The following is a 25,641-nucleotide window of genomic DNA, read 5'->3' as shown; positions in this document are numbered from 1 at the left end:
AGCCCTGTGAGATCAGACAGTGTGTAATCCGGGGGTGGGCCCAGTGAGATCTGACAGTGCGTAACCAGGCGGTGGGCCCAGTGAGATCAGACAGTGTGTAACCCGGGGGCCCATTGAGATCAGACAGTGTGTAACCCGGTGGTGAGCCCAGTGAGATCAGACAGTGTGTAACCCGGGGGTCGGCCCAGTGAGATCAGACAGTGTGTAACCCAGGGGCCCAGTGAGATCAGACAGTGTGTAACCCGGGGGTGGGCCCAGTGAGATCAGACAGTGTGTAACCCGGGTGTGGGCACAGTGAGATCAGACAGTGTGTAACCCGGGGGTGGGCCCAGTAAGATAAGACAGTGTGTCACCGGGGGGTCCTGTGAGATCAGACAGTGTGTATCCCGGTGTTCCAGTGAGATCAGACAGTGTGTAACCCGGGGGTCCAGTGAGATCAGACTGTGTGTAATTGCGGGGCCCAGTGAGATCAGACAGTGTGTAACCTGGGGGGGTGGGCCCATTGAGATCAGACAGTGTGTCACCCCGGGATTGGTCCAATGAGATCAGACAGTGTGTAACCCGGTGGTGAGCCCAGTGAGATCAGACAGTGTGTAACCCGGGGGTATGCCCAGTGAGATCAGACAGTGTGTAACCCAGGATTCCAGTGAGCTCAGACAGTGTGTAACCCGGGGGTGGGCCCAGTGAGATCAGACAGTGTGTAACCCAGGGGTGGGCCCAGTGAGATCAGACAGTGTGTAACCCAGGGGCCCAGTGAGATCAGACAGTGTGTAACCCAGGGGTGGGCCCAGTGAGATCAGACATTGTGTAACCCGGGTGTGGGCCCAGTGAGATCAGACAATGTGTAACCCAGGGGCCCAGTGAGATCAGCCAGTGTGTAACCCGCGTTGGGCCCAGTGAGATCAGACAGTGTGTAACCCGGGGGTGGGCCCAGTGAGATCAGACAGTGTGCAATCCAGGGGTCCATTGAGATCAGACAGTGTGTAACCCGGGGTTGGGCCCAATGAGATCAGACAGTGTGTACCCGGGGATGGTCCAGTGAAATCAGACAGTGTGTAACCCGGGGTTGGGCCCAATGAGATCAGACAGTGTGTAACCCGGGGTTGGGCCCAGAGAGATCAGACAGTGTGTAACCCGGGGTTGGGCCCAGTGAGATCAGACAGTGTGTAACCCGGGGGCCCAGTGAGATCAGACAGTGTGTAACCCGGGGGCACAGTGAGATCAGACTGTGTATAACCCGGGGGTGGTCCCAGTGAGATCAGACAGTGTGTAACCCAGGGTGGGCCCAGTGAGATCAGACAGTGTGTAACCCAGGGGTGGGCCCAGTGAGATGAGACATTGTGTAACCCGGGTGTGGGCCCAGTGAGATCAGACAATGTGTAACCCAGGGGCCCAGTGAGATCAGACAGTGTGTAACCCGGGTTGGGTCCAGTGAGATCAGACAGTGTGTAACCCGGGGGTGGGCCCAGTGAGATCAGACAGTGTGCAATCCAGGGGTCCAGTGAGATCAGACAGTGTGTAACCCGGGGGTGGGCCCAGTGAGATCAGACAGTGTGTAACCCAGGGATGGGCCCAGTGAGATCAGACAGTGTGTATCCGGGGGCCCAGTGACATCAGACAATGTGTAACCCAGGGGCCCAGTGAGATCAGACAGTGTGTAACCCGGGTGTGGGCCCAGTGAGATCAGACAGTGTGTACCCGGGGATGGTCCAGTGAGATCAGACAGTGTGTAACCCGGGGTTGGGCCCAATGAGATCAGACAGTGTGTAACCCGGGGTTGGGCCCAGAGAGATCAGACAGTGTGTAACCCGGGGTTGGGCCCAGTGAGATCAGACAGTGTGTAACCCGGGGGCCCAGTGAGATCAGACAGTGTGTAACCCGGGGTTGGGCCCAGTGAGATCAGACTGTGTATAACCCGGGGGTGGTCCCAGTGAGATCAGACAGTGTGTAACCCAGGGTGGGCCCAGTGAGATCAGACAGTGTGTAACCCGGGGGCCCTGTGAGATCAGACAGTGTGTAACCCGGGGGTGGGCCCAGTGAGATCAGACAGTGTGTAATCCGGGGGTGGGCCCAGTGATATCTGACAGTGCGTAACCAGGCGGTGGGCCCAGTGAGATCAGACAGTGTGTAACCTGGGGGGGTGGGCCCATTGAGATCAGACAGTGTGTAACCCGGGGGTTGGTCCAATGAGATCAGACAGTGTGTAACCCGGTGGTGAGCCCAGTGAGATCAGACAGTGTGTAACCCGGGGGTCGGCCCAGTGAGTTCAGACAGTGTGTAACCCAGGGGCCCAGTGAGATCAGACAATGTGTAACCCGGGGATGCGCCCAGTGAGATCAGACAGTGTGTAACCCGGGTGTGGGCCCAGTGAGATCAGACAGTGTGTAACCCAGGGGCCCAGTGAGATCAGACAGTGTGTAACCCAGGTTGGGCCCAGTGAGATCAGACAGTTTGTAACCCGGGGGTGGGCCCAGTGAGATCAGACAGTGTGTATCCGGGGGCCCATTGACATCAGACAGTGTGTAACCCAGGGGCCCAGTGAGATCAGACAGTGTGTAACCCGGGTGTGGGCCCAGGGAGATCAGACAGTGTGTACCCGGGGATGGTCCAGTGAGATCAGACAGTGTGTAAACTGGGGGTGGGCCCAGTGAGATCAGACAGTGTGTAACCCGGGGGCCCAGTGAGATCAGACGGTGTATAACCCGGGTGTGGGCCCAGTGAGATCAGACAGTGTGTAATCCAGCGGTGGGCCCAGTGAGATCAGACGTTGTGTAACCCGGGGGTCCAGTGAGATCAGACAGTGTGTAACCCGGGGTTCCAGTGAGATCAGACAGTGTGTAACCCGGAGGTGGGCCCAGTGAGATCAGACAGTGTGTAACCCGGGGGTCCAGTGAGATCAGACAGTGTGTAATCCAGCGGTGGGCCCAGTGAGATCAGACAGTGTGTAACCCGGGGGCTCGCCCAGTGAGATCAGACAGTGTGTAACCCGGGGGCCCAGTGAGATCAGAAGGAGTATAACCCGGGGGTGGGCCCAGTGAGATCAGAGAGTGTGTAACCCGGGGGTGGGCCCAGTGAGATCATACAGTGTGTAACCCGGGGGTCCAGTGAGATCACACTGTGTGTAACCCGGAGGCCCAGTGAGATCAGACTGTGTGTAACCCGGGGGCCCAGTGAGATCAGACAGTGTGTAACCCGGGGGCCCAGTGAGATCAGACAGTGTGTAACTGGGGGGCCCAGTGAGATCAGACAGTGTGTAACCCGAGGGTGGGCCCAGTGAGATCGGACAGTGTGTAACTGGGGGGCCCAGTGACATCAGACAGTGTGTAACCCGGGGGTGGGCCCAGTGAGATCGGACAGTGTGTAACTCGGGGGCCCAGTGAGGTCAGACTGTGTGTAAACCGGGGTTGGGCCCAGTGAGATCAGACAGTGTGTAGCCCGGGGGTGGGCCCAGTGAGATCAGACAGTGTGTAACCCGGGGGCCCAGTGAGACCAGACAGTGTGTAACCCGGGGGCCCAGGAAGATCAGACAGTGTGTAACCCGGGGGTGGGCCCAGTGAGATCAGACATTGTGTAACCCGGGGGTGGGTCCAGTGAGATAACACAGTGTGTAACCCGGGGGCCCAGTGAGATCAGACAGTGTGTAACCCGGGGGTGGGCCCAGTGAGTTCAGGCATTGTGTAACCCGGGGTTGGGCCCAGTGAGATTAGACAGTGTGTAACACGGCGGTGGGCCCAGTGATGATCAGACAGTGTGTAACCCGGGGGCTCGCCCAGTGAGATCAGACAGTGTGTAACCCAGCGGCCCACTGAGATCAGACATTGTATAACCCGGGGGTGGGCCCAGTGAGATCAGACAGTGTGTAACCCGGGGGTGGGCCCAGTGAGATCAGACAGTCTGTAACCCGAGGGTCCAGTGAGATCAGACAGTGTGTATCCCGGGGGTCCAGTGAGATCAGACAGTGTGTAACCTGGGGGTGGGCCCAGTGAGATCAGACAGTGTGTAACCCGGGGGGGGTGGGCCCATTGAGATCAGACAGTGTGTAAACCGGGGGTGGGCCCAATGAGATCAGACAGTGTGTAACCCGGTGGTGGGCCCAGTGAGATCAACAATGTGTAACCCGGGGGTGGGCCCAGTGCGATCAGACAGTGTGTCACCCGGGGGTGGGCTCAGTGAGATCAGACAGTGTGTAACCCGGGGGCCCAGTGAAATCAGACAGTGTGTAACCCAGGGGCCCAGTGAGATCAGACAGTGTGTAACCCGGGGTTGGTCCAGTGAGATCAGACAGTGTGTAATCCGGGGGTGGGCCCAGTGAGATCAGACAGTGTGTAACCCGGGGGTCCAATGAGTTCAGACGGTGTATAACCCGGGTGTGGGCCCAGTGAGATCAGACAGTGTGTAACCCGGGGGTGGGCCCAGTGAGATCAGACAGTGTGTCACCGGGGGGTCCAGTGAGATCAGACAGTGTGTATCCCGGTGTTCCAGTGAGATCAGACCGTGTGTAACTGGGGGGCCCAGTGAGATCAGACAGTGTGTAATCCGGGGGCCCAGTGAGATCAGACAGTGTGTAACTGCTGGGCCCAGTGAGATCAGACAGTGTGTAACCCGAGGATGGGCCCAGTGAGATCAGACAGTGTGTTACTCGGGGGCCCAGTGAGATAAGACAGTGTATAAACCGGGGGTGGGCCCAGTGAGATCAGACAGTGTGTAACCCGGGGGTCCAGTGAGATCAGACTGTGTGTAACTGCGGGGCCCAGTGAGATCAGACAGTGTGTAAACCGGGGGTGGGCCCAGTGAGATCAGACAGTGTGTAGCCCGGGGGTGGGTCCAGTGAGATCAGACAGTGTGTCACCCGGGGGCCCAGTGAGATCAGACAGTGTGTCACCCGGGGGCCCAGTGAGATCAGACAGTGTGTAACCCGGGGGCCCTGTGAGATCAGACAGTGTGTAACCCGGGGGTGGGCCCAGTGAGATCAGACAGTGTGTAATCCGGGGGTGGGCCCAGTGAGATCTGACAGTGCGTAACCAGGCGGTGGGCCCAGTGAGATCAGACAGTGTGTAACCTGGGGGTTGGGCCCATTGAGATCAGACAGTGTGTCACCCGGGGGTTGGTCCAATGAGATCAGACAGTGTGTAACCCGGTGGTGAGCCCAGTGAGATCAGACAGTGTGTAACCCGGGGGTCCAGTGAGTTCAGATGGTGTATAACCCGGGTGTGGGCCCAGTGAGATCAGACAGTGTGTAACCCGGGGGTGGGCCCAGTGAGATCAGACAGTGTGTCACCGGGGGGTCCAGTGAGATCAGACAGTGTGTAAACCGGTGTTCCAGTGAGATCAGACAGTGTGTAACCCGGGGGTCCAGTGAGTTCAGATGGTGTATAACCCGGGTGTGGGCCCAGTGAGATCAGACAGTGTGTAACCCGGGTGTGGGCCCAGTGAGATCACACAGTGTGTACCCGGGGATGGTCCAGTGATATCAGACAGTGTGTAAACCGGGGGTGGGCCCAGTGAGATCAGACAGTGTGTAACCCGGGGGCCCAGTGAGATCAGACGGTGTATAACCCGGGTGTGGGCCCAGTGAGATCAGACAGTGTGTAACACGGGGGTCCAGTGAGATCAGACAGTGTGTAACCCGGGGGTCCAGTGAGATCAGACAGTGTGTATCCCGCGGTTCCAGTGAGATCAGACAGTGTGTAACCCGGAGGTCCAGTGAGACCAGACAGTGTGTAACCCGGGGGCCCAGTAAGATCAGACAGTGTGTAACCCGGGGGTGGGCCCAGTGAGATCAGACAGTATGTAATCTGGGGGTGTGCCCATTGAGATCAGACAGTGTGTAACCTTGGGGCCCAGTGGGATCAGACAGTGTGTAACCCGGGGGTGGGCCCAGTGAGTTCAGGCATTGTGTAACCCGGGGGTGGGTCCAGTGAGATCAGACAGTGTGTAACCCGGGGGCCCAGTGAGATCAGACAGTGTGTAACCCGGGGGTGGGCCCAGTGAGTTCAGGCATTGTGTAACCCGGGGTTGGGCCCAGTGAGATTAGACAGTGTGTAACACGGCGGTGGGCCCAGTGATGATCAGACAGTGTGTAACCCGGGGGCTCGCCCAGTGAGATCAGACAGTGTGTAACCCAGCGGCCCACTGAGATCAGACATTGTATAACCCGGGGGTGGGCCCAGTGAGATCAGACAGTGTGTAACCCGGGGGTGGGCCCAGTGAGATCAGACAGTGTGTAACCCGAGGGTCCAGTGAGATCAGACAGTGTGTATCCCGGGGGTCCAGTGAGAGCAGACAGTGTGTAACCTGGGGGTGGGCCCAGTGAGATCAGACAGTGTGTAACCCGGGTGGGGTGGGCCCATTGAGATCAGACAGTGTGTAACCCGGGGGTGGGCCCAATGAGATCAGACAGTGTGTAACCCGGTGGTGGGCCCAGTGAGATCAACAATGTGTAACCCGGGGGTGGGCCCAGTGCGATCAGACAGTGTGTCACCCGGGGGTGGGCTCAGTGAGATCAGACAGTGTGTAACCCGGGGGCCCAGTGAAATCAGACAGTGTGTAACCCAGGGGCCCAGTGAGATCAGACAGTGTGTAACCCGGGGTTGGTCCAGTGAGATCAGACAGTGTGTAATCCGGGGGTGGGCCCAGTGAGATCAGACAGTGTGTAACCCGGGGGTCCAGTGAGTTCAGTCGGTGTATAACCCGGGTGTGGGCCCAGTGAGATCAGACAGTGTGTAACCCGGGGGTGGGCCCAGTGAGATCAGACAGTGTGTCACCGGGGGGTCCAGTGAGATCAGACAGTGTGTATCCCGGTGTTCCAGTGAGATCAGACAGTGTGTAACTGGGGGGCCCAGTGAGATCAGACAGTGTGTAATCCGGGGGCCCAGTGAGATCAGACAGTGTGTAACTGGGGGGCCCAGTGAGATCAGACAGTGTGTAACCCGAGGATGGGCCCAGTGAGATCAGACAGTGTGTAACCCGAGGGTCCAGTGAGATCAGACAGTGTGTATCCCGGGGGTCCAGTGAGATCAGACAGTGTGTAACCTGGGGGTGGGTCCAGTGAGATCAGACAGTGTGTAACCCGGGGGGGGTGGGCCCATTGAGATCAGTCAGTGTGTAAACCGGGGGTGGGCCCAATGAGATCAGACAGTGTGTAACCCGGTGGTGGGCCCAGTGAGATCAACAATGTGTAACCCGGGGGTGGGCCCAGTGCGATCAGACAGTGTGTCACCCGGGGGTGGGCTCAGTGAGATCAGACAGTGTGTAACCCGGGGGCCCAGTGAAATCAGACAGTGTGTAACCCAGGGGCCCAGTGAGATCAGACAGTGTGTAACCCGGGGTTGGTCCAGTGAGATCAGACAGTGTGTAATCCGGGGGTGGGCCCAGTGAGATCAGACAGTGTGTAACCCGGGGGTCCAGTGAGTTCAGACGGTGTATAACCCGGGTGTGGGCCCAGTGAGATCAGACAGTGTGTAACCCGGGGGTGGGCCCAGTGAGATCAGACAGTGTGTCACCGGGGGGTCCAGTGAGATCAGACAGTGTGTATCCCGGTGTTCCAGTGAGATCAGACAGTGTGTAACTGGGGGGCCCAGTGAGATCAGACAGTGTGTAATCCGGGGGCCCAGTGAGATCAGACAGTGTGTAACTGGGGGGCCCAGTGAGATCAGACAGTGTGTAACCCGAGGATGGGCCCAGTGAGATCAGACAGTGTGTTACTCGGGGGCCCAGTGAGATAAGACAGTGTATAAACCGGGGGTGGGCCCAGTGAGATCAGACAGTGTGTAACCCGGGGGTCCAGTGAGATCAGACTGTGTGTAACTGCGGGGCCCAGTGAGATCAGACAGTGTGTAAACCGGGGGTGGGCCCAGTGAGATCAGACAGTGTGTAGCCCGGGGGTGGGCCCAGTGAGATCAGACAGTGTGTAGCCCGGGGGTGGGTCCAGTGAGATCAGACAGTGTGTCACCCGGGGGCCCAGTGAGATCAGACAGTGTGTCACCCGGGGGCCCAGTGAGATCAGACAGTGTGTAACCCGGGGGTGGGCCCAGTGAGATCAGACAGTGTGTAATCCGGGGGTGGGCCCAGTGAGATCTGACAGTGCGTAACCAGGCGGTGGGCCCAGTGAGATCAGACAGTGTGTAACCTGGGGGGGTGGGCCCATTGAGATCAGACAGTGTGTCACCCGGGGGTTGGTCCAATGAGATCAGACAGTGTGTAACCCGGTGGTGAGCCCAGTGAGATCAGACAGTGTGCAACCCGGGGGTCCAGTGAGTTCAGCTGGTGTATAACCCGGGTGTGGGCCCAGTGAGATCAGACAGTGTGTAACCCGGGGGTGGGCCCAGTGAGATCAGACAGTGTGTCACCGGGGGGTCCAGTGAGATCAGACAGTGTGTAACCCGGGGGTCCAGTGAGTTCAGATTGTGTATAACCCGGGTGTGGGCCCAGTGAGATCAGACAGTGTGTAACCCGGGTGTGGGCCCAGTGAGATCACACAGTGTGTACACGGGGATGGTCCAGTGAGATCAGACAGTGTGTAAACCGGGGGTGGGCCCAGTGAGATCAGACAGTGTGTAACCCGGGGGCCCAGTGAGATCAGACGGTGTATAACCCGGGTGTGGGCCCAGTGAGATCAGACAGTGTGTAACACGGGGGTCCAGTGAGATCAGACAGTGTGTAACCCGGGGGTCCAGTGAGATCAGACAGTGTGTATTCCGCGGTTCCAGTGAGATCAGACAGTGTGTAACCCGGAGGTCCAGTGAGACCAGACAGTGTGTAACCCGGGGGCCCAGTAAGATCAGACAGTGTATAACCCGGGGGTGGGCCCAGTGAGATCAGACAGTATGTAATCTGGGGGTGTGCCCATTGAGATCAGACAGTGTCTAACCTTGGGGCCCAGTGGGATCAGACAGTGTGTAACCCGGGGGTGGGCCCAGTGAGATAAGACATTGTGTAACCCGGGGGTGGGTCCAGTGAGATCAGACAGTGTGTAACCCGGGGGCCCAGTGAGATCAGACAGTGTGTAACCCGGGGGTGGGCCCAGTGAGTTCAGGCATTGTGTAACCCGGGGTTGGGCCCAGTGAGATTAGACAGTGTGTAACACGGCGGTGGGCCCAGTGATGATCAGACAGTGTGTAACCCGGGGGCACGCCCAGTGAGATCAGACAGTGTGTAACCCAGCGGCCCACTGAGATCAGACATTGTATAACCCGGGGGTGGGCCCAGTGAGATCAGACAGTGTGTAACCCGGGGGTGGGCCCAGTGAGATCAGACAGTGTGTAACCCGAGGGTCCAGTGAGATCAGACAGTGTGTATCCCGGGGGTCCAGTGAGATCAGACAGTGTGTAACCTGGGGGTGGGCCCAGTGAGATCAGACAGTGTGTAACCCGGGGGGGGTGGGCCCATTGAGATCAGACAGTGTGTAACCCGGGGGTGGGCCCAATGAGATCAGACAGTGTGTAACCCGGTGGTGGGCCCAGTGAGATCAACAATGTGTAACCCGGGGGTGGGCCCAGTGCGATCAGACAGTGTGTCACCCGGGGGTGGGCTCAGTGAGATCAGACAGTGTGTAACCCGGGGGCCCAGTGAAATCAGACAGTGTGTAACCCAGGGGCCCAGTGAGATCAGACAGTGTGTAACCCGGGGTTGGTCCAGTGAGATCAGACAGTGTGTAATCCGGGGGTGGGCCCAGTGAGATCAGACAGTGTGTAACCCGGGGGTCCAGTGAGTTCAGTCGGTGTATAACCCGGGTGTGGGCCCAGTGAGATCAGACAGTGTGTAACCCGGGGGTGGGCCCAGTGAGATCAGACAGTGTGTCACCGGGGGGTCCAGTGAGATCAGACAGTGTGTAACTGGGGGGCCCAGTGAGATCAGACAGTGTGTAACCCGAGGATGGGCCCAGTGAGATCAGACAGTGTGTTACTCGGGGGCCCAGTGAGATAAGACAGTGTATAAACCGGGGGTGGGCCCAGTGAGATCAGACAGTGTGTAACCCGGGGGTCCAGTGAGATCAGACTGTGTGTAACTGCGGGGCCCAGTGAGATCAGACAGTGTGTAGCCCGGGGGTGGGTCCAGTGAGATCAGACAGTGTGTCACCCGGGGGCCCAGTGAGATCAGACAGTGTGTCACCCGGGGGCCCAGTGAGATCAGACAGTGTGTAACCCGGGGGCCCTGTGAGATCAGACAGTGTGTAACCCGGGGGTGGGCCCAGTGAGATCAGACAGTGTGTAATCCGGGGGTGGGCCCAGTGAGATCTGACAGTGCGTAACCAGGCGGTGGGCCCAGTGAGATCAGACAGTGTGTAACCAGGGGGGGTGGGCCCATTGAGATCAGACAGTGTGTCACCCGGGGGTTGGTCCAATGAGATCAGACAGTGTGTAACCCGGTGGTGAGCCCAGTGAGATCAGACAGTGTGTAACCCGGGGGTCCAGTGAGTTCAGATGGTGTATAACCCGGGTGTGGGCCCAGTGAGATCAGACAGTGTGTAACCCGGTTGTGGGCCCAGTGAGATCAGACAGTGTGTCACCGGGGGGTCCAGTGTGATCAGACAGTGTGTATCCCGGTGTTCCAGTGAGATCAGACAGTGTGTAACTGGGGGGCCCAGTGAGATCAGACAGTGTGTAACCCAAGGATGGGCCCAGTGAGATCAGACAGTGTGTAACTCGGGGGCCCAGTGAGATAAGACAGTGTATAAACCGTGGTGGGCCCAGTGAGATCAGACAGTGTGTAGCCCGGGGGTCCAGTGAGATCAGACAGTGTGTCACCCGGGGGCCCAGTGAGATCAGACAGTGTGTCACCCGGGGGCCCAGTGAGATCAGACAGTGTGTAACCCGGGGGCCCTGTGAGATCAGACAGTGTGTAACCCGGGGGTGGGCCCAGTGAGATCAGACAGTGTGTAATCCGGGGGTGGGCCCAGTGAGATCTGACAGTGCGTAACCAGGCGGTGGGCCCAGTGAGATCAGACAGTGTGTAACCTGGGGGGGTGGGCCCATTGAGATCAGACAGTGTGTCACCCGGGGGTTGGTCCAATGAGATCAGACAGTGTGTAACCCGGTGGTGAGCCCAGTGAGATCAGACAGTGTGTAACCCGGGGGTGGGCCCAGTGAGATCAGACAGTGTGTAACCCAGGGGACCAGTGAGATCAGACAGTGTGTAACCCGGGGGTGGGCCCAGTGAGATCAGACAGTGTGTAACCCGGGGGTGGGCCCAGTGAGATCAGACAGTGTGTAACCCAGGGGCCCAGTGAGATCAGACAGTGTGTAACCCAGGGGTGGGCCCAGTGAGATCAGACATTGTGTAACCCGGGTGTGGGCCCAGTGAGATCAGACAATGTGTAACCCAGGGGCCCAGTGAGATCAGACAGTGTGTAACCCGGGTTGGGCCCAGTGAGATCAGACAGTGTGTAACCCGGGGGTGGGCCCAGTGAGATCAGACAGTGTGCAATCCAGGGGTCCAGTGAGATCAGACAGTGTGTAACCCGGGGGTGGGCCCAGTGAGATCAGACAGTGTGTAACCCAGGGGTGGGCTCAGTGAGATCAGACAGTGTGTATCCGGGGGCCCAGTGACATCAGACAATGTGTAACCCGGGGGTGGGCCCAGTGAGATCAGACAGTGTGTAACCCGGGTGTGGGCCCAGTGAGATCAGACAGTGTGTAACCCGGGGGCCCAGTGAGATCAGACAGTGTGTAATCCGGGGGCCCAGTGAGATCATACAGTTTGTAACTGGGGGGCCCAGTGAGATCAGACAGTGTGTAACCTGAGGATGGGCCCAGTGAGATCAGACAGTGTGTAACTCGGGAGCCCAGTGAGCTAAGACAGTGTATAAACCGGGGGTGGGCTCAGTGAGATCAGACAGTGTGTAGCCCGGGGGTCCAGTGAGATCAGACTGTGTGTAACTGCGGGGCCCAGTGAGATCAGACAGTGTGTAAACCGGGGGTGGGCCCAGTGAGATCAGACAGTGTGTAGCCCGGGGGTGGGTCCAGTGAGATCAGACAGTGTGTCACCCGGGGGCCCAGTGAGATCAGACAGTGTGTCACCCGGCGGCAAGGTGAGATCAGACAGTGTGTAACCCGGGGGCCCTGTGAGATCAGACAGTGTGTAACCCGGGGGTGGGCCCAGTGAGATCAGACAGTGTGTAATCCGGGGGTGGGCCCAGTGATATCTGACAGTGCGTAACCAGGCGGTGGGCCCAGTGAGATCAGACAGTGTGTAACCTGGGGGGGTGGACCCTTTGAGATCAGACTGTGTGTCACCCGGGGGTTGGTCCAATGAGATCAGACAGTGTGTAACCCGGTGGTGAGCCCAGTGAGATCAGACAGTGTGTAACCCGGGGGTGGGCCCAGTGAGATCAGACAGTGTGTAACCCAGGGGACCAGTGAGATCAGACAGTGTGTAACCCGGGGGTGGGCCCAGTGAGATCAGACAGTGTGTAACCCGGGGGTGGGCCCAGTGAGATCAGACAGTGTGTAACCCAGGGGCCCAGTGAGATCAGACAGTGTGTAACCCAGGGGTGGGCCCAGTGAGATCAGACATTGTGTAACCCGGGTGTGGGCCCAGTGAGATCAGACAATGTGTAACCCAGGGGCCCAGTGAGATCAGACAGTGTGTAACCCGGGGTTGGCCCAGTGAGATCAGACAGTGTGTAACCCGGGGGTGGGCCCAGTGAGATCAGACAGTGTGTAACCCAGGGGTGGGCCCAGTGAGATCAGACATTGTGTAACCCGGGTGTGGGCCCAGTGAGATCAGACAATGTGTAACCCAGGGGCCCAGTGAGATCAGACAGTGTGTAACCCGGGTTGGGCCCAGTGAGATCAGACAGTGTGTAACCCGGGGGTGGGCCCATTGAGATCAGACAGTGTGTAACCCGGGATTGGGCCCAGTGAGATCAGACAGTGTGTATCCGGGGGCCCAGTGACATCAGACAATGTGTAACCCAGGGGCCCAGTGAGATCAGACAGTGTGTAACCCGGGGGCCCAGTGAGATCAGACTGTGTATAACCCGGGGGTGGTCCTAGTGAGATCAGACAGTGTGTAACCCAGGGTGGGCCCAGTGAGATCAGACAGTGTGTAACCCGGGGGCCCTGTGAGATCAGACAGTGTGTAACCCGGGTGTGGGCCCAGTGAGATCAGACAGTGTGTAACCCAGGGGCCCAGTGAGATCAGACAGTGTGTAACCCAGGTTGGGCCCAGTGAGATCAGACAGTGTGTAACCCGGGGGTGGGCCCAGTGAGATCAGACAGTGTGCAATCCAGGAGCCCAGTGAGATCAGACAGTGTGTAACCCGGGGGTGGGCCCAGTGAGATCAGACAGTGTGTAACCCGGGGGTGGGCTCAGTGAGATCAGACAGTGTGTATCCGGGGGCCCATTGACATCAGACAGTGTGTAACCCAGGGGCCCAGTGAGATCAGACAGTGTGTAACCCGGGTGTGGGCCCCGTGAGATCAGACAGTGTGTACCCGGGATTGGGCCCAGTGAGATCAGACAGTGTGTAACCCGGGGATCCAGTGAGATCAGACTGTGTGTAACCCGGAGGTCCAATGAAATCAGACAGTGTGTAACCCGGGGTTGGGCCCAGTGAGATCAGACAGTGTGTAACCCGGGGGCCCAGTGAGATCAGACAGTGTGTAACCCGGGGTGCCCAGTGAGATCAGACGGTGCGTAACCCGGGGGCCCAGTGAGATCAGACAGTGTGTAACCCGGGGGCCCAGTGAGATCAGACAGTGTACAACCCGGAGGTGGGCCCAGTGAGGTCAGACAGTGTGTAACCCGGGTGTGGGCCCAGTGAAATCAGACAGTGTTTATCCCGGGGGTCCAGTGAGATCAGACAGTGTTTAACCCGGAGGTCCAGTGAGATCAGACAGTGTGCAACCCGGGGGTGGGTCCAGTGTGATCAGACAGTGTGTAACTGGGGGGCCCAGTGAGATCAGACAGTGTGTAACCCGGGGGCCCAGTGAGATCAGACAGTGTGTAACTGGGGGGGCCCAGTGAGATCAGACAGTGTGTATCCCGAGGGTGGGCCCAGTGACATCAGGCAGTGTGAAACTCGGGGGCCCAGTGAGATCAGACTGTGTGTAAACAGGGGTTGGGCCCAGTGAGATCAGGCATTGTGTAACCCGGGGTTGGGTCCAGTGAGATCAGACAGTGTGTAACACGGGGGTGGGCCCAGTGAAGATCAGACAGTGTGTAACCCGGGGGTGGGCCCAGTGAGATCAGACAGTGTGTCACCCGGGGGTCCAGTGAGATCAGACTGTGTGTAACCCGGAGGCCCAGTGAGATCAGACTGTGTGTAACCCGGGGGCCCAGTGAGATCAGACAGTGTGTAACCCGGGGGCCCAGTGAGATCAGACAGTGTGTAACTGGGGGGCCCAGTGAGATCAGACAGTGTGTAACCCGGGGGTGGGCCCAGTGTGATCAGACAGTGTGTAACCCGTGGGGTGGGACCAGTGAGATCAGACAGTGTGTCACCCGGGGGTCCAGTGAGATCAGACTGTGTGTAACCCGGAGGTCCAATGAAATCAGACAGTGTGTAACCCGGGGTTGGGCCCAGTGAGATCAGACAGTGTGTAACCCGGGGGCCCAGTGAGATCAGACAGTGTGTAACCCGGGGTGCCCAGTGAGATCAGACGGTGTGTAACCCGGGGGCCCAGTGAGATCAGACAGTGTGTAACCCGGGGGCCCAGTGAGATCAGACAGTGTACAACCCGGAGGTGGGCCCAGTGAGGTCAGACAGTGTGTAACCCGGGTGTGGGCCCAGTGAAATCAGACAGTGTTTATCCCGGGGGTCCAGTGAGATCAGACAGTGTGCAACCCGGAGGTCCAGTGAGATCAGACAGTGTGCAACCCGGGGGTGGGCCCAGTGTGATCAGACAGTGTGTAACTGGGGGGCCCAGTGAGATCAGACAGTGTGTAACCCGGGGGCCCAGTGAGATCAGACAGTGTGTAACTGGGGGGGCCCAGTGAGATCAGACAGTGTGTAACCCGAGGGTGGGCCCAGTGACATCAGGCAGTGTGAAACTCGGGGGCCCAGTGAGATCAGACTGTGTGTAAACAGGGGTTGGGCCCAGTGAGATCAGGCATTGTGTAACCCGGGGTTGGGTCCAGTGAGATCAGACAGTGTGTAACACGGGGGTGGGCCCAGTGAAGATCAGACAGTGTGTAACCCGGGGGTGGGCACAGTGAGATCAGACAGTGTGTCACCCGGGGGTCCAGTGAGATCAGACTGTGTGTAACCCGGAGGCCCAGTGAGATCAGACTGTGTGTAACCCGGGGGCCCAGTGAGATCAGACAGTGTGTAACCCGGGGGCCCAGTGAGATCAGACAGTGTGTAACTGGGGGGCCCAGTGAGATCAGACAGTGTGTAACCCGGGGGTGGGCCCAGTGTGATCAGACAGTGTGTAACCCGTGGGGTGGGACCAGTGAGATCAGACAGTGTGTCACCCGGGGGCCCAGTGAGATCAGACAGTGTGACCCGGGGGGGGGGGGGGGGCCCAGTGGGACCAGACACTGTGTAACCCGGGGGCCCAGTGAGATCAGACAATGTGTAACCCGGGTGACCAGTGAGATCAGACAGTGTGCAACCCGGGGGACCAGTGGGATCAGACTGTCTGTAACCCGGGGGTGGGCCCAGTGAGATCAGACAGTGTGTAACCCGGGGGCCCAGTGAGATCAGACAGTGTGTAACCCGGGGTGCCCAGTGAGATCAGACGGTGTGTAACCCGGGGGCCCAGTGAGATCAGACAGTGTGTAACTGGGGGGGCCCAGTGAAATCAGACAGTGTGTAACCCGAGGGTGGGCCCAGTGACATCAGGCAATGTGAAACTCGGGGGCCCAGTGTGATCAATCTGTGTGTAAACCGGGGTTGGGCTCAGTGAGATCAGGCATTGCGTAACCCGGGGTTGGGCCCAGTGAGATCAGACAGTGTGCAACCCGGTGGTGGACCCAGTGAGATCAGACAGTGTGTAACCGGGGGTTCCAGTGAGATCAGACAGTGTGTATCCCGGTGTTCCAGTGAGATCAGACAGTGTGTAACTGCGGGGCCCAGTGAGATCAGACAGTGTGTAACCCGGGGGCTCAGTGAGATCAGACAGTGTGTAACTTGGGGGCCCAGTGAGATCAGACAGTGTGTAACCCGAGGGTGGGCCCAGTGAGATCAGACAGTGTGTAACTCGGGGGCCCAGTGAGATCAGACAGTGTATAAACCGGGGGTGGGCCCAGTGAGATCAGACAGTGTGTAACCCGGGGGTCCAGTGAGATCAGACTGTGTGTAACTGCGGGACCCACTGAGATCAGACAGTGTGTAAACCGGGGGTGGGCCCAGTGAGATCAGACAGTGTGTAGCCCGGGGGTGGGTCCAGTGAGATCAGACAGTGTGTAAACCGGGGGCCCTGTGAGATCAGACAGTGTGTAACCCGGGGGTGGGCCCGGTGAGATCAGACAGTGTGTAATCCGGGGGTGGGCCCAGTGAGATCTGACAGTGCGTAACCAGGGGGTGGGCCCAGTGAGATCAGACAGTGTGTAACCCAGGGGCCCAGTGACATCAGACAGTGTGTAACCCGGGGGTGGGCCCAGTGAGATCAGACAGTGTGTAACCCGGGGGTGGGCCCAGTGAGATCAGACAGTGTGTAACCCAGGGGCCCAGTGAGATCAGACAGTGTATAACCCGGGGTTGGGCCCAGTGAGATCAGACAGTGTGTAACCCAGGGGCCCAGTGAGATCAGACAGTGTGTAACCCGGGGGTGGGCCCAGTGAGATCAGACAGTGTGTAAACCGGGGGCCCTGTGAGATCAGACAGTGTGTAACCCGGGGGTGGGCCCGGTGAGATCAGACAGTGTGTAATCCGGGGGTGGGCCCAGTGAGATCTGACAGTGCGTAACCAGGGGGTGGGCCCATTGAGATCAGACAGTGTGTAACCCAGGGGCCCAGTGACATCAGACAGTGTGTAACCCGGGGGTGGGCCCAGTGAGATCAGACAGTGTGTAACCCGGGGGTGGGCCCAGTGAGATCAGACAGTGTGTAACCCAGGGGCCCAGTGAGATCAGACAGTGTATAACCCGGGGTTGGGCCCAGTGAGATCAGACAGTGTGTAACCCAGGGGCCCAGTGAGATCAGACAGTGTGTAACCCGGGTTGGGCCCAGTGAGATCAGACAGTGTGTAACCCAGGGGCCCAGTGAGATCAGACAGTGTGTAACCCGGGTTGGGCCCAGTGAGATCAGACAGTGTGTAACCCAGGGGCCCAGTGAGATCAGACAGTGTGTAACCCGGGTTGGGCCCAGTGAGATCAGACAGTGTGTAACCCGGCGGTGGGCCCAGTGAGATCAGACAGTGTGCAATCCAGAGGCCCAGTGAGATCAGACAGTGTGTAACCCGGGGGTGGGCCCAGTGAGATCAGACAGTGTGTAACCCGGGGGCTCGCCCAGTGAGATCAGACAGTGTGTAACCCGGGGGCCCAGTGAGATCAGAAGGAGTATAACCCGGGGGTGGGCCCAGTGAGATCAGAGAGTGTGTAACCCGGGGGTGGGCCCAGTGAGATCATACAGTGTGTAACCCGGGGGTCCAGTGAGATCACACTGTGTGTAACCCGGAGGCCCAGTGAGATCAGACTGTGTGTAACCCGGGGGCCCAGTGAGATCAGACAGTGTGTAACCCGGGGGCCCAGTGAGATCAGACAGTGTGTAACTGGGGGGCCCAGTGAGATCAGACAGTGTGTAACCCGAGGGTGGGCCCAGTGAGATCGGACAGTGTGTAACTGGGGGGCCCAGTGACATCAGACAGTGTGTAACCCGGGGGTGGGCCCAGTGAGATCGGACAGTGTGTAACTCGGGGGCCCAGTGAGGTCAGACTGTGTGTAAACCGGGGTTGGGCCCAGTGAGATCAGACAGTGTGTAGCCCGGGGGTGGGCCCAGTGAGATCAGACACTGTGTAGCCTGGGGGTGGGCCTAGTGAGATCAGACAGTGTGTCACCCGGGGGCCCAGTGAGATCAGACAGTGTGTAACCCGGGGGCCCAGTGAGACCAGACAGTGTGTAACCCGGGGGCCCAGGAAGATCAGACAGTGTGTAACCCGGGGGTGGGCCCAGTGAGATCAGACATTGTGTAACCCGGGGGTGGGTCCAGTGAGATAACACAGTGTGTAACCCGGGGGCCCAGTGAGATCAGACAGTGTGTAACCCGGGGGTGGGCCCAGTGAGTTCAGGCATTGTGTAACCCGGGGTTGGGCCCAGTGAGATTAGACAGTGTGTAACACGGCGGTGGGCCCAGTGATGATCAGACAGTGTGTAACCCGGGGGCTCGCCCAGTGAGATCAGACAGTGTGTAACCCAGCGGCCCACTGAGATCAGACATTGTATAACCCGGGGGTGGGCCCAGTGAGATCAGACAGTGTGTAACCCGGGGGTGGGCCCAGTGAGATCAGACAGTCTGTAACCCGAGGGTCCAGTGAGATCAGACAGTGTGTATCCCGGGGGTCCAGTGAGATCAGACAGTGTGTAACCTGGGGGTGGGCCCAGTGAGATCAGACAGTGTGTAACCCGGGGGGGGTGGGCCCATTGAGATCAGACAGTGTGTAAACCGGGGGTGGGCCCAATGAGATCAGACAGTGTGTAACCCGGTGGTGGGCCCAGTGAGATCAACAATGTGTAACCCGGGGGTGGGCCCAGTGCGATCAGACAGTGTGTCACCCGGGGGTGGGCTCAGTGAGATCAGACAGTGTGTAACCCGGGGGCCCAGTGAAATCAGACAGTGTGTAACCCAGGGGCCCAGTGAGATCAGACAGTGTGTAACCCGGGGTTGGTCCAGTGAGATCAGACAGTGTGTAATCCGGGGGTGGGCCCAGTGAGATCAGACAGTGTGTAACCCGGGGGTCCAGTGAGTTCAGACGGTGTATAACCCGGGTGTGGGCCCAGTGAGATCAGACAGTGTGTAACCCGGGGGTGGGCCCAGTGAGATCAGACAGTGTGTCACCGGGGGGTCCAGTGAGATCAGACAGTGTGTATCCCGGTGTTCCAGTGAGATCAGACCGTGTGTAACTGGGGGGCCCAGTGAGATCAGACAGTGTGTAATCCGGGGGCCCAGTGAGATCAGACAGTGTGTAACTGCTGGGCCCAGTGAGATCAGACAGTGTGTAACCCGAGGATGGGCCCAGTGAGATCAGACAGTGTGTTACTCGGGGGCCCAGTGAGATAAGACAGTGTATAAACCGGGGGTGGGCCCAGTGAGATCAGACAGTGTGTAACCCGGGGGTCCAGTGAGATCAGACTGTGTGTAACTGCGGGGCCCAGTGAGATCAGACAGTGTGTAAACCGGGGGTGGGCCCAGTGAGATCAGACAGTGTGTAGCCCGGGGGTGGGTCCAGTGAGATCAGACAGTGTGTCACCCGGGGGCCCAGTGAGATCAGACAGTGTGTCACCCGGGGGCCCAGTGAGATCAGACAGTGTGTAACCCGGGGGCCCTGTGAGATCAGACAGTGTGTAATCCGGGGGTGGGCCCAGTGAGATCTGACAGTGTGTAACCTGGGGGTTGGGCCCATTGAGATCAGACAGTGTGTCACCCGGGGGTTGGTCCAATGAGATCAGACAGTGTGTAACCCGGTGGTGAGCCCAGTGAGATCAGACAGTGTGTAACCCGGGGGTCCAGTGAGTTCAGATGGTGTGTAACCCGGGGGTGGGCCCAGTGAGATCAGACAGTGTGTCACCGGGGGGTCCAGTGAGATCAGACAGTGTGTAAACCGGTGTTCCAGTGAGATCAGACAGTGTGTAACCCGGGGGTCCAGTGAGTTCAGATGGTGTATAACCCGGGTGTGGGCCCAGTGAGATCAGACAGTGTGTAACCCGGGTGTGGGCCCAGTGAGATCACACAGTGTGTACCCGGGGATGGTCCAGTGAGATCAGACAGTGTGTAAACCGGGGGTGGGCCCAGTGAGATCAGACAGTGTGTAACCCGGGGGCCCAGTGAGATCAGACGGTGTATAACCCGGGTGTGGGCCCAGTGAGATCAGACAGTGTGTAACACGGGGGTCCAGTGAGATCAGACAGTGTGTAACCCGGGGGTCCAGTGAGATCAGACAGTGTGTATCCCGCGGTTCCAGTGAGATCAGACAGTGTGTAACCCGGAGGTCCAGTGAGACCAGACAGTGTGTAACCCGGGGGCCCAGTAAGATCAGACAGTGTGTAACCCGGGGGTGGGCCCAGTGAGATCAGACAGTATGTAATCTGGGGGTGTGCCCATTGAGATCAGACAGTGTGTAACCTTGGGGCCCAGTGGGATCAGACAGTGTGTAACCCGGGGGTGGGCCCAGTGAGTTCAGGCATTGTGTAACCCGGGGGTGGGTCCAGTGAGATCAGACAGTGTGTAACCCGGGGGCCCAGTGAGATCAGACAGTGTGTAACCCGGGGGTGGGCCCAGTGAGTTCAGGCATTGTGTAACCCGGGGTTGGGCCCAGTGAGATTAGACAGTGTGTAACACGGCGGTGGGCCCAGTGATGATCAGACAGTGTGTAACCCGGGGGCTCGCCCAGTGAGATCAGACAGTGTGTAACCCAGCGGCCCACTGAGATCAGACATTGTATAACCCGGGGGTGGGCCCAGTGAGATCAGACAGTGTGTAACCCGGGGGTGGGCCCAGTGAGATCAGACAGTGTGTAACCCGGGGGTGGGCCCAGTGAGATCAGACAGTGTGTAACCCAGGGGCCCAGTGAGATCAGACAGTGTATAACCCGGGGTTGGGCCCAGTGAGATCAGACAGTGTGTAACCCAGGGGCCCAGTGAGATCAGACAGTGTGTAACCCGGGTTGGGCCCAGTGAGATCAGACAGTGTGTAACCCAGGGGCCCAGTGAGATCAGACAGTGTGTAACCCGGGTTGGGCCCAGTGAGATCAGACAGTGTGTAACCCAGGGGCCCAGTGAGATCAGACAGTGTGTAACCCGGGTTGGGCCCAGTGAGATCAGACAGTGTGTAACCCGGCGGTGGGCCCAGTGAGATCAGACAGTGTGCAATCCAGAGGCCCAGTGAGATCAGACAGTGTGTAACCCGGGGGTGGGCCCAGTGAGATCAGACAGTGTGTAACCCGGGGGCTCGCCCAGTGAGATCAGACAGTGTGTAACCCGGGGGCCCAGTGAGATCAGAAGGAGTATAACCCGGGGGTGGGCCCAGTGAGATCAGAGAGTGTGTAACCCGGGGGTGGGCCCAGTGAGATCATACAGTGTGTAACCCGGGGGTCCAGTGAGATCACACTGTGTGTAACCCGGAGGCCCAGTGAGATCAGACTGTGTGTAACCCGGGGGCCCAGTGAGATCAGACAGTGTGTAACCCGGGGGCCCAGTGAGATCAGACAGTGTGTAACTGTGGGGGCCCAGTGAGATCAGACAGTGTGTAACCCGAGGGTGGGCCCAGTGAGATCGGACAGTGTGTAACTGGGGGGCCCAGTGACATCAGACAGTGTGTAACCCGGGGGTGGGCCCAGTGAGATCGGACAGTGTGTAACTCGGGGGCCCAGTGAGGTCAGACTGTGTGTAAACCGGGGTTGGGCCCAGTGAGATCAGACAGTGTGTAGCCCGGGGGTGGGCCCAGTGAGATCAGACACTGTGTAGCCTGGGGGTGGGCCTAGTGAGATCAGACAGTGTGTCACCCGGGGGCCCAGTGAGATCAGACAGTGTGTAACCCGGGGGCCCAGTGAGACCAGACAGTGTGTAACCCGGGGGCCCAGGAAGATCAGACAGTGTGTAACCCGGGGGTGGGCCCAGTGAGATCAGACATTGTGTAACCCGGGGGTGGGTCCAGTGAGATAACACAGTGTGTAACCCGGGGGCCCAGTGAGATCAGACAGTGTGTAACCCGGGGGTGGGCCCAGTGAGTTCAGGCATTGTGTAACCCGGGGTTGGGCCCAGTGAGATTAGACAGTGTGTAACACGGCGGTGGGCCCAGTGATGATCAGACAGTGTGTAACCCGGGGGTCCAGTGAGATCAGACAGTGTGTATCCCGGGGGTCCAGTGAGATCAGACAGTGTGTAACCTGGGGGTGGGCCCAGTGAGATCAGACAGTGTGTAACCCGGGGGGGGTGGGCCCATTGAGATCAGACAGTGTGTAAACCGGGGGTGGGCCCAATGAGATCAGACAGTGTGTAACCCGGTGGTGGGCCCAGTGAGATCAACAATGTGTAACCCGGGGGTGGGCCCAGTGCGATCAGACAGTGTGTCACCCGGGGGTGGGCTCAGTGAGATCAGACAGTGTGTAACCCGGGGGCCCAGTGAAATCAGACAGTGTGTAACCCAGGGGCCCAGTGAGATCAGACAGTGTGTAACCCGGGGTTGGTCCAGTGAGATCAGACAGTGTGTAATCCGGGGGTGGGCCCAGTGAGATCAGACAGTGTGTAACCCGGGGGTCCAGTGAGTTCAGACGGTGTATAACCCGGGTGTGGGCCCAGTGAGATCAGACAGTGTGTAACCCGGGGGTGGGCCCAGTGAGATCAGACAGTGTGTCACCGGGGGGTCCAGTGAGATCAGACAGTGTGTATCCCGGTGTTCCAGTGAGATCAGACCGTGTGTAACTGGGGGGCCCAGTGAGATCAGACAGTGTGTAATCCGGGGGCCCAGTGAGATCAGACAGTGTGTAACTGCTGGGCCCAGTGAGATCAGACAGTGTGTAACCCGAGGATGGGCCCAGTGAGATCAGACAGTGTGTTACTCGGGGGCCCAGTGAGATAAGACAGTGTATAAACCGGGGGTGGGCCCAGTGAGATCAGACAGTGTGTAACCCGGGGGTCCAGTGAGATCAGACTGTGTGTAACTGCGGGGCCCAGTGAGATCAGACAGTGTGTAAACCGGGGGTGGGCCCAGTGAGATCAGACAGTGTGTAGCCCGGGGGTGGGTCCAGTGAGATCAGACAGTGTGTCACCCGGGGGCCCAGTGAGATCAGACAGTGTGTCACCCGGGGGCCCAGTGAGATCAGACAGTGTGTAACCCGGGGGCCCTGTGAGATCAGACAGTGTGTAACCCGGGGGTGGGCCCAGTGAGATCAGACAGTGTGTAATCCGGGGGTGGGCCCAGTGAGATCTGACAGTGCGTAACCAGGCGGTGGGCCCAGTGAGATCAGACAGTGTGTAACCTGGGGGTTGGGCCCATTGAGATCAGACAGTGTGTCACCCGGGGGTTGGTCCAATGAGATCAGACAGTGTGTAACCCGGTGGTGAGCCCAGTGAGATCAGACAGTGTGTAACCCGGGGGTCCAGTGAGTTCAGATGGTGTATAACCCGGGTGTGGGCCCAGTGAGATCAGACAGTGTGTAACCCGGGGGTGGGCCCAGTGAGATCAGACAGTGTGTCACCGGGGGGTCCAGTGAGATCAGACAGTGTGTAAACCGGTGTTCCAGTGAGATCAGACAGTGTGTAACCCGGGGGTCCAGTGAGTTCAGATGGTGTATAACCCGGGTGTGGGCCCAGTGAGATCAGACAGTGTGTAACCCGGGTGTGGGCCCAGTGAGATCACACAGTGTGTACCCGGGGATGGTCCAGTGAGATCAGACAGTGTGTAAACCGGGGGTGGGCCCAGTGAGATCAGACAGTGTGTAACCCGGGGGCCCAGTGAGGTCAGACGGTGTATAACCCGGGTGTGGGCCCAGTGAGATCAGACAGTGTGTAACACGGGGGTCCAGTGAGATCAGACAGTGTGTAACCCGGGGGTCCAGTGAGATCAGACAGTGTGTATCCCGCGGTTCCAGTGAGATCAGACAGTGTGTAACCCGGAGGTCCAGTGAGACCAGACAGTGTGTAACCCGGGGGCCCAGTAAGATCAGACAGTGTGTAACCCGGGGGTGGGCCCAGTGAGATCAGACAGTATGTAATCTGGGGGTGTGCCCATTGAGATCAGACAGTGTGTAACCTTGGGGCCCAGTGGGATCAGACAGTGTGTAACCCGGGGGTGGGCCCAGTGAGTTCAGGCATTGTGTAACCCGGGGGTGGGTCCAGTGAGATCAGACAGTGTGTAACCCGGGGGCCCAGTGAGATCAGACAGTGTGTAACCCGGGGGTGGGCCCAGTGAGTTCAGGCATTGTGTAACCCGGGGTTGGGCCCAGTGAGATTAGACAGTGTGTAACACGGCGGTGGGCCCAGTGATGATCAGACAGTGTGTAACCCGGGGGCTCGCCCAGTGAGATCAGACAGTGTGTAACCCAGCGGCCCACTGAGATCAGACATTGTATAACCCGGGGGTGGGCCCAGTGAGATCAGACAGTGTGTAACCCGGGGGTGGGCCCAGTGAGATCAGACAGTGTGTAACCCGAGGGTCCAGTGAGATCAGACAGTGTGTATCCCGGGGGTCCAGTGAGAGCAGACAGTGTGTAACCTGGGGGTGGGCCCAGTGAGATCAGACAGTGTGTAACCCGGGTGGGGTGGGCCCATTGAGATCAGACAGTGTGTAACCCGGGGGTGGGCCCAATGAGATCAGACAGTGTGTAACCCGGTGGTGGGCCCAGTGAGATCAACAATGTGTAACCCGGGGGTGGGCCCAGTGCGATCAGACAGTGTGTCACCCGGGGGTGGGCTCAGTGAGATCAGACAGTGTGTAACCCGGGGGCCCAGTGAAATCAGACAGTGTGTAACCCAGGGGCCCAGTGAGATCAGACAGTGTGTAACCCGGGGTTGGTCCAGTGAGATCAGACAGTGTGTAATCCGGGGGTGGGCCCAGTGAGATCAGACAGTGTGTAACCCGGGGGTCCAGTGAGTTCAGTCGGTGTATAACCCGGGTGTGGGCCCAGTGAGATCAGACAGTGTGTAACCCGGGGGTGGGCCCAGTGAGATCAGACAGTGTGTCACCGGGGGGTCCAGTGAGATCAGACAGTGTGTATCCCGGTGTTCCAGTGAGATCAGACAGTGTGTAACTGGGGGGCCCAGTGAGATCAGACAGTGTGTAATCCGGGGGCCCAGTGAGATCAGACAGTGTGTAACTGGGGGGCCCAGTGAGATCAGACAGTGTGTAACCCGAGGATGGGCCCAGTGAGATCAGACAGTGTGTAACCCGAGGGTCCAGTGAGATCAGACAGTGTGTATCCCGGGGGTCCAGTGAGATCAGACAGTGTGTAACCTGGGGGTGGGCCCAGTGAGATCAGACAGTGTGTAACCCGGGGGGGGTGGGCCCATTGAGATCAGTCAGTGTGTAAACCGGGGGTGGGCCCAATGAGATCAGACAGTGTGTAACCCGGTGGTGGGCCCAGTGAGATCAACAATGTGTAACCCGGGGGTGGGCCCAGTGCGATCAGACAGTGTGTCACCCGGGGGTGGGCTCAGTGAGATCAGACAGTGTGTAACCCGGGGGCCCAGTGAAATCAGACAGTGTGTAACCCAGGGGCCCAGTGAGATCAGACAGTGTGTAACCCGGGGTTGGTCCAGTGAGATCAGACAGTGTGTAATCCGGGGGTGGGCCCAGTGAGATCAGACAGTGTGTAACCCGGGGGTCCAGTGAGTTCAGACGGTGTATAACCCGGGTGTGGGCCCAGTGAGATCAGACAGTGTGTAACCCGGGGGTGGGCCCAGTGAGATCAGACAGTGTGTCACCGGGGGGTCCAGTGAGATCAGACAGTGTGTATCCCGGTGTTCCAGTGAGATCAGACAGTGTGTAACTGGGGGGCCCAGTGAGATCAGACAGTGTGTAATCCGGGGGCCCAGTGAGATCAGA

The 25,641-nt window shown here is 58.7% G+C and overlaps 1 protein-coding gene across 3 annotated transcripts in view; it reads left to right on the top strand.

The window, feature by feature from the left end:
* The window catches only part of LOC139273368 (zinc finger protein 229-like), a 154,466-nt gene that overhangs the window by 48,243 nt on the left and 80,582 nt on the right, over positions 1–25,641 (top strand). The window lies entirely within an intron of this gene.

The sequence above is a fragment of the Pristiophorus japonicus genome, chromosome 9, assembly GCF_044704955.1.
Source record: "Pristiophorus japonicus isolate sPriJap1 chromosome 9, sPriJap1.hap1, whole genome shotgun sequence".
Classification (NCBI taxonomy): domain Eukaryota; kingdom Metazoa; phylum Chordata; class Chondrichthyes; family Pristiophoridae; genus Pristiophorus; species Pristiophorus japonicus.
This window is presented reverse-complemented; position numbering and strand designations above follow the sequence as displayed.